Source organism: Petaurus breviceps, unplaced genomic scaffold, assembly GCF_028583685.1.
Source record: "Petaurus breviceps papuanus isolate PSGF00001 unplaced genomic scaffold, PetGlider_PUasm1.0 126, whole genome shotgun sequence".
NCBI lineage: Eukaryota > Metazoa > Chordata > Mammalia > Diprotodontia > Petauridae > Petaurus > Petaurus breviceps.
Genome location: NW_027185655.1, coordinates 59,409,111 through 59,417,112, shown reverse-complemented (window position 1 = coordinate 59,417,112; position 8,002 = coordinate 59,409,111). Strand labels below are relative to the sequence as shown.

General features: G+C 39.2%; 1 protein-coding gene across 1 annotated transcript in view; it reads left to right on the top strand.

Moving 5' to 3' along the window:
* TENM3 (teneurin transmembrane protein 3) overlaps positions 1-8,002 on the top strand; it is a 3,497,142-nt gene that overhangs the window by 892,911 nt on the left and 2,596,229 nt on the right. The gene's annotated exons all lie outside the window — the stretch shown is intronic.

Below are 8,002 nucleotides of genomic sequence, written 5' to 3'. Positions count from 1 at the left end.
GAGAGAGAGAGAGAGAGAGAGAGAGAGAGAGAGTTATTTTCAGTTATCAAGTGGAAAATAAAAAGTCCTGGACTTGAAGTGGTGGCAGCTCTGCCATTTACAAGCTTCACAAACTTAGTAAATCAATCTAAGTCTCATTTTTTAAGTTTATGTAATAGAATCTATTAATATGCTAATTACCTAGGTCCCAGGTCTCTACTGGCAGTAAAGTATGTGCAAGTGCTTTATCTTCATAAAGTACAGCTCAGAGGTGGTGGAATGGACAGAGAACCAAGCCTAGTATAAGAAAAAGCTGAGACTAAATCCAGCCTCAGACACTTACCACCTATGGCACCCTGTGAAGTTACTTAACCTCTGTTCGCTTCAGTTTCCTCATCTGTAACATGGGGATAATAATAGGGTTGTTGTGAGAATCAAATGAGATGATATTTGCGAAGTGCTTAGAATAATGCCTGGGACATAGTAAGCACTATCTAATATTACCTATGATTTTTATTATTATCATTATCATCGTCATTATTATTATTATCTTTCATAAACCACCTCAATGGTATTATTATATTTAAACATTACAACAGGTTTATAAGGTACATTTTTATTCCCATTTTTATAGATTAAGGAGAGTAAGGCTTAGATATGTCTAGTTAGTTGTCAGTGCCATAAAGCTAGTAAGTGAAGGGAAATGTTAACCCAAGTCATTCTGATCAACAGTCTACTCAACATGCCACAGTAGCACCAACATGGTATTCACAGCACCTATGGCAGCTATTAATATGTCAGCATAATTCTGAATTACTAAATATATTAGGCTCTCCACATGGAAGACGGAACCAAAACATTTATTCAAACACCAGAAAGCTGAATACCAACACCAGTAAACCAAATCCATCATAGAAACAAAGAAATCTATGCACAATAACAATGGAGAGGTCACTGCCATTCCCAAGTGTGATAGTAATGGCAATTAAAGATTCCCCTGTATTGGCTTGGTTTTCAAATTGATTGTATTAAAACCCAGAGTTTGTTAATCCCACCTGTGGGATGGGCTTGTTGATGTGAAAAGAAAGTCCTGAAGTGGGAGGAGCTGGTGATGTAGATTTGGAGAGACAAGAGAGAGGCGGAAGTTCTTTTTGGAAGCAGCACCTCGTGGACAGAGAGAGACTAAGAGATTGCTGGTGGCCGCTTTGAATTGCCCTGGACTTTTGAGACCTGCCCCCTGAGCTGCCAAGGACTGAGGAGACATGGCTGTTTTGCTGGTACTTTGTCTGTCTGTTTTGATGTTATTTTGCCAGATTTGTCCACTGGTGAAAGACTGTCCTGTTGAAGAAGTCCTGGAACCTGGCATTTGGTTAAGAAGGCCTGAGACTGTCCTGCAGACAGAGAGTGAATACTGTCCACTGGTGAGGGACAGTACTGTTGTTGCAGGGGTCTGGAGACTGTCCGGCAGACAGAATGAATACTGTCCACTGGTGAAGGACAGTGCTGTTGTTGCAGGGGTCTGGGAGCCTTTCTGTTGGTTCAGAAGCCCTGAAGAAGGATTTTCTTGTTGTATGTTTACAGAAATCCTGGGAGAGGGCTTTGCTAATGTGTTCAGGGGTTCTAGGACTGTTCTACAGACAGAGGATAAATTCATGAAGGGACTGGCAATGTATCTTATGGCCTTGCTAAGCCTTGTCTCCCCAGGAACTAAGATTGCTGAGAACTTGCCTCGTGTCAAGATGAAGAAAAGACCTCCATTTGGGTATTAAGTGCTGTGTTTAAACTTGATGTAACTCTGGGGTAGATTCAATTGTGATCCTAGGGGTGGGGAACTTTTGACCTTATTGTGCTCTGTGATTGACAAATGAAGGTACTTTACCTATGTTTGGAAAATAATCTCCATTTGAGAAGAGGGGTTTTGTGGTGGACCAAAAGAAGGTATAGCCTAGGGGTGGAGTAGTATTTAGAACAGGGACTTTGTAATTGATTGAATGATTGGAAAGTCCTGGGGTGGGGTAGTCCTTGGAGATTATTTAATCACACTTAGTAAATGCTGTATTTTGAATGATGTCATGTTTTGATCTTCTCTGTTCTTGGTTTATCACTGAATAAAATAGAGAGCACCTATGCTGGTATTTTGAACCTGGGAAGTTGCCTTTCCTTGGCATTACATTACACCAAGCCCTCCCCCTGCTAGAGCCTTTTCACAAACACTCAACAGCTTGCTACCTGCTTCCTCTCTTTCCCTCAGTTCTAAAGGCTCCCACCAACTTCCTCTGGGCTCTGCTCCACCCTTCTTACTCATCAGTTCAGCCACCTCCCCCCACCATAGTCTTCATGTATCTCAAAATCATGCGTCTTAGCCTTACATGTGACTTAAGGAGGCCACTTGGATAGGAAAGATCTTCCCACTTACATTACCATTACAACCATATGCTTTATATATAGATCTATACTATTATTATTTATTTAACCATTAAGCATTTACTGCATTTAATTTAATCAATCATTAAGGATCTTTGATTTGTAAGGTTCTTTGTCCTCCTGGTCCTGCTCACTTCACTTTATATAAGTTCACAAATATCTTCCCAGGTTTCTCTGAAGGCATTCTTTTTATCACCCCTATTACCATTCCTTCACAATAATTTGGTCCTCCTCCCATTTGATGGAGACCACTCTGGTTTCCAGTTCTTTGCCACCACAAAAAATTGCTGCTTTCACAATGTGTGTGCACATGTGTGTGCGTGTGCATGTGTGTGTGTGTATGTATTTATTCTCCATATAGATCCTTTTCCTTTGTATGTGATCTCCTTATTGTCTGTTACTAATGATGGTAACAATGTCTTTGCCCTCTCTGGATTCTTGTGTCCTTAGTTCTCTGTTCCACTCATTTTAGACCTTGTTATGTGCTGCCTTGAATGGCTTGATATCTTTATAGATGTATGGCTAGGTGGCACCATGGTGCATAGAGTGCTGGGTCTGAAGTCAGGAAGAATCAATCACCTTCCTGAGTTCAAATCTGGCCTCAGATGCTTAAAAGCTATATGACCCTGGGCAAGTCACTTTACCCTGTTTGCCTCACTTTTCTCATCTTTCAAGAGAGGTAGAGAAGAAAATGGCAGAGAACTCCAGTATCTTTGCGAAGAAAATCACAAATGAGGTCAGGAAGAGTCAGACATGACTGAAGTAAGTGAACAACAAAGTCTCTTTTCTCCTCTACTAGATTATAAGCTCCTTGATGATAGGTCCTCTGTCTTTTAGTTCTTAGGATGGTGTCTCAGCATCTAACATGGTTCCCCTCCATGTCATATGTCCTTAAATATTCTTTCTTTTTGACTTATTACTTCAGCAAACAAACATGAAGCAGTAGAAAAAACATAGACTTGGAGTCAAAGGAACTAGCTTTGAGTACCAGCTCTGCTATTTTGTGCTAATTGTGTCATCTTGGACAAGTCATTTTTACCATTCTGTGTATCCATTTTATCAATTGTACAAATCAACCTTTGCAGAAAATTGCTTCCTTCTGTGCTGTGGATGTATCATAGGATTGAACATCTAGGAGTTCAATAGATAGGCTATACCTATTCAAGTGGCCTACAAATTTATCCTACATATCCTTTCATCCTGTATCTTCACGATTTTTCAGTCTGTACCATGTTCTGGGAACATGAATCTTTCTTACCTCGATCTCTTGGAGCACTTAATATTTTCCAAAGTTTATTTCAAATCCCACCCCCTTCAAAGGCCTTTGCTGGTGTCCCCTGATTACTTTGTATATATTTTACATTTACTTATGAGCATATGGTCTGTTTTCCACCAATAATATGTAGACTTCTTAAGGGGATACACTACTAGGCTTTTGTGTCTGAATCCTCAGTGATTAGTACACATTAGGCACTTAATAAATGTTTAGGAAATGAGTGAATGACACAGCACCCCTTTCTATACTTCTAGATTATGTAACAGACTTGTGGGTAGAGAAATTAAAGGTCAAATGTGAGGCAGTCAGAGAGCATAGTGGATAGAATGCTGGCCTTGGAATCCAGCATCGAATTTGAATCCCGTCTTATATACTTTATTTTGATGTGTCTATTAGCCAGTCAGTTAGCCTCACATTGATTCAACTTTTTCATCAGTAAAATGAGAAAATTGGGCTCAATGCCCTCAAAGGTCTTCTTTAGCTTTAATTCTATGATCTAATGCCATAGAGGAAGTATCAGTAGTATTTAGTGAAAGGCTGATTAGGTTGTGATGCTAAACTGAGTACCATTTTTAAAATGTCAAAAGGGAAACATTTGGATTTCAAGTTTCCAGAGCAGATGCTCTTATGTAGTTAGGCAACTTTGTGAAAAAGCCAATAATCACAGGGGCTCATCATCACCACCCTCCCTCCATCATTGCCACCCTCCCCCTTCAACCTAAATAGCAAATACCGTCGAGCTACATTAGCACTGAAAGATTTCAGTGACCTTTACTAATCCACTACAGTTATGTTTGTAGTTTTCTTGCAATAAATGTAACATTACAATTATTGATGTCAGCACTTTCTATGGAAACAGTAGTGAACTCATTAAGAACACTGCCAGGTGTTGCCAACCCCAGGTGTGAACCTAGTGGTTAGTGAGATGTAAATAACTCTTTGTGGAAAATTTGCAGTCGAACAAATTAGCAGACTTCTAGGAAGCTAAACTAGTATCCTGTGATTTGGTTCATTACACCACTAGCTGAGATTCTGCAGGTCAAATCAAAGGCACGGATGCCCCTCCTTCTCTAATTTGAAAATATCTACTTGACCACTCACTATTTTCTGTGAACATCAGTACACACTGACAAAAGTTATTGAGAATCCATCTTTAAAGTATATGATTGTGTAATTTACATTTTCCTATCTTTCACTAGAGGCCACCTGCCATATTGATGGTGGCACATTTTGCCCAGCAATTGACATTTTCTTGGAAAACTCTGTAACTCCATTAATATTTGCCATTGAAGGAAACAACTTCTATTAGATTCAGAAATAATGATCAATTTCTTCAGACCCTAGTAAATCAGTTTCTCAATGATGAGAAGCTTTTGGTGTCTTTTTCCCTGATTCTAGCTCTATACTTTGCCACTTTTCCTATGAGCTCTCTGAGGCAAATGTCAACTTCATTAAGTTACAGGAGAAGGAACTATCTTAGGACTTTAATGCTCTGTTGAACAAATCTACAATGCTACCATGACTGCCCCTCTTTAGATTATATAGGCTTTATATTCATTCAGACACATGATGCATTTGTGTGCTTCTGTGAATTTCTTGTTGTCATGAAAACACTAACAACAAAGAGAATGCCTTTATAGACCTTGACAAGTACACTGGATATGTAGCACTGGAGAGGAACATTTGATTAAGCTGGTTCACACTTAGCAGGTTTTACAAAAAATAGGTTTTCAAAGGTTGCATCTTTTTTTGTGTTTGCCAATGTAAGCAATAAGTATTCCTACTCATTTGATATGATTGCTATTGTTGGGAACTGGAATATTCCAGATTGTCTTGTATAATCTTTTTTTTCAGGGATACTCTTTGTTAGATTCTTTAGTGTAATATTAATGGAAAGGCACTGTACCCTGTGGTTTATTAACTACGTAACTTTGGGCTAGTTATCTAACCCATGTGAGTCTCTTTTTCATAATTTGTAAAATGAAGGAGAATCCTTTTCATTACACTGTGTTTGGAAAGTGGGTGAGGGGTAGATGTGGTGCCACTTGCCTATAGTCCCTGCTACTAAGGAAGTTGAGACTGATAGATTGAGCTCAGGAGTTCTGATGTGGAATAGGCTAAGCCAAACAGATTTCCACACGAAGTAGAGCACCAATATGGTAAACTTTCAAGAGCAAATGCTATAGAGAGGCCACAGAATATTCAAGGAGGGCTACACTGGTCCATTATGGAGATGGAGTTTGTCATAGCTATCAGACGGATCATCGGTAGTATCAGGGATATAAGTAGCTACTGCATTTTTTGGTTGGGCAAGATCCAGTCTCCCCATACTCCCCACCCTCAAAAATGTCAGTGAGGGAGTAACTTTGATTTGAAAGGGAAAAAAGGTAATGGATAGAAAAATGAAAGTGGAGCAAATCAACCAATCCCTTAGGAAGGGAGAAAGGGGCAAAAATGGGTAAAGTGGCCTGAAAGAAGTGATGTCAGATCTCAGGAATTAGTTACAAGAAGTTTCCAAACTCAACAAGGGTTTCCATTCCCTAAGAGATTGTCTGGAATGATTCCTCCAGGATCCCTGAGATTTGCAAGGGATATTAACTTGGAATTTCTGGTTGCTATTACCCCACTGTGATGTGATGTGAATTTCAAACTGGACCTTGATTATCAGTTACTAAAGAATGCTATTAATTAGTGAAGAAAGAATTTCCAGTTTATGGTAAGTGGTGGCATATGGAAATGGCAAAACTAAACCTACTTTTAGAGATGCAAGGCAGTGAGACTAGGGGAATAATCATGGTTTCATTGTCAGAAGTGATGAATTAGGAGGAAAAATGAGCTTATGTTTATCATGTTGAATTTGAGATAATAGTAAAATATTCAAGTAGTGATGAATTTGCTAGTAAATAAGAATAGGAAACTAGACATGTGAGTGACAAATCACAGCAAGAAGTACTTATTGGGTACTGAATAGCAATGTAAACAGAGAAAATCAATAGAATTGTTCTCAGCCCTGATATTAAAATAAGTACCATGACTCAGCAGAGCAGCAACCTTATTTATTTGATATAACTCAGCTTGACCTGGATACCTCTGGCAAGGATGTTGAAGGGATTCAGAGTTGGTGCTGATCTTAGGACAACTAATTACGGTCTAGGACATTTCCAAAATGGGAAAATGGAGATCATTGGTAATGACCAAGAGAACAGTATAACCCCAAGCTACATTGTATTTACTGACACTGGATGTTTAATTTGTAAGGCTCAATAGAATAAAGTTGCAATGAACCCAACGAAAACAGGTTTTTCATGCCAAACATCTTATTGGTCACAGATTTGATGATGAGATTGTACAGCAGACATGAAACGTTGATTTTTCATGGTGGTGAATGATGTAGACATGCCTATGTTTCAAGTTAAGTGCAGGGGAGAGACCTGAAAGCTTCTAAACAGAAGAATCATCTGCTGTTGTCTTGAGGAAGTTGAAAGAAATTGCAGAAGCTTACTTTGGAAAAAGGGTATTACAAATTATGTTGTTATAGTGCCAGTACACTTTGGTGATTCCCAGAGGCAGGTCACCAAAGCTGCTGTAACCATCACTTGTCTCAATGTGCTCCAAATCATCAGTAGACCATTTCCTGCTACTATGGCTTATGGATGAAAAGGTTGTCCTTGGAGGTGCCTTTCAATATCTCCATTTTTACCATTGAAAATGACTTATCTAAAGTCAAGTCCAAAGTTGGGATACTCATTTGGGTGGGGAGAACTTTGACAACTGCATGGTGAGTTATTTCATTGGTCAAGTGAAAGCACCAGAAGGACATTAGTGAGAAGAGGGCTGAAAGCTAACTGCAAACCACTTTTGCATGTGTAATACAAATCCCCCCTTCCAATACCTAGACAAATATTGAGACTGACCCTCCTATCTGAAGTTTTCAACTTCTGTGTCTCTATCACTAGTGCCCATTTTGAAGTGCTGAATACAGACTTCTTTTGTGGCACACCGAACATTGTAGAAAAGGCCCTAATGGGGGCAGCTAGGTGGTACAGTGAGTAAAGCACCAGCCCCGGAGTGTGGAGGACATGAGTTCGGTTCTGGCCTCAGACACTAACACACACACACACACACACACACACACACACACACACACAAAATTAGCCGTGTAACCTTGGGCAAGTTACTTAACCCCAATTGTGCTCCAATAGGAAAGAAAGAAAGAAAGAAAGAAAGAAAGAAAGAAAGAAAGAAAGAAAGAAAGAAAGAAAGAAAGAAAGAAAGAAAGAAAGAAAGAAAGAAAGAAAGAAAGAAAGAAAGAAAGAAAGGAAG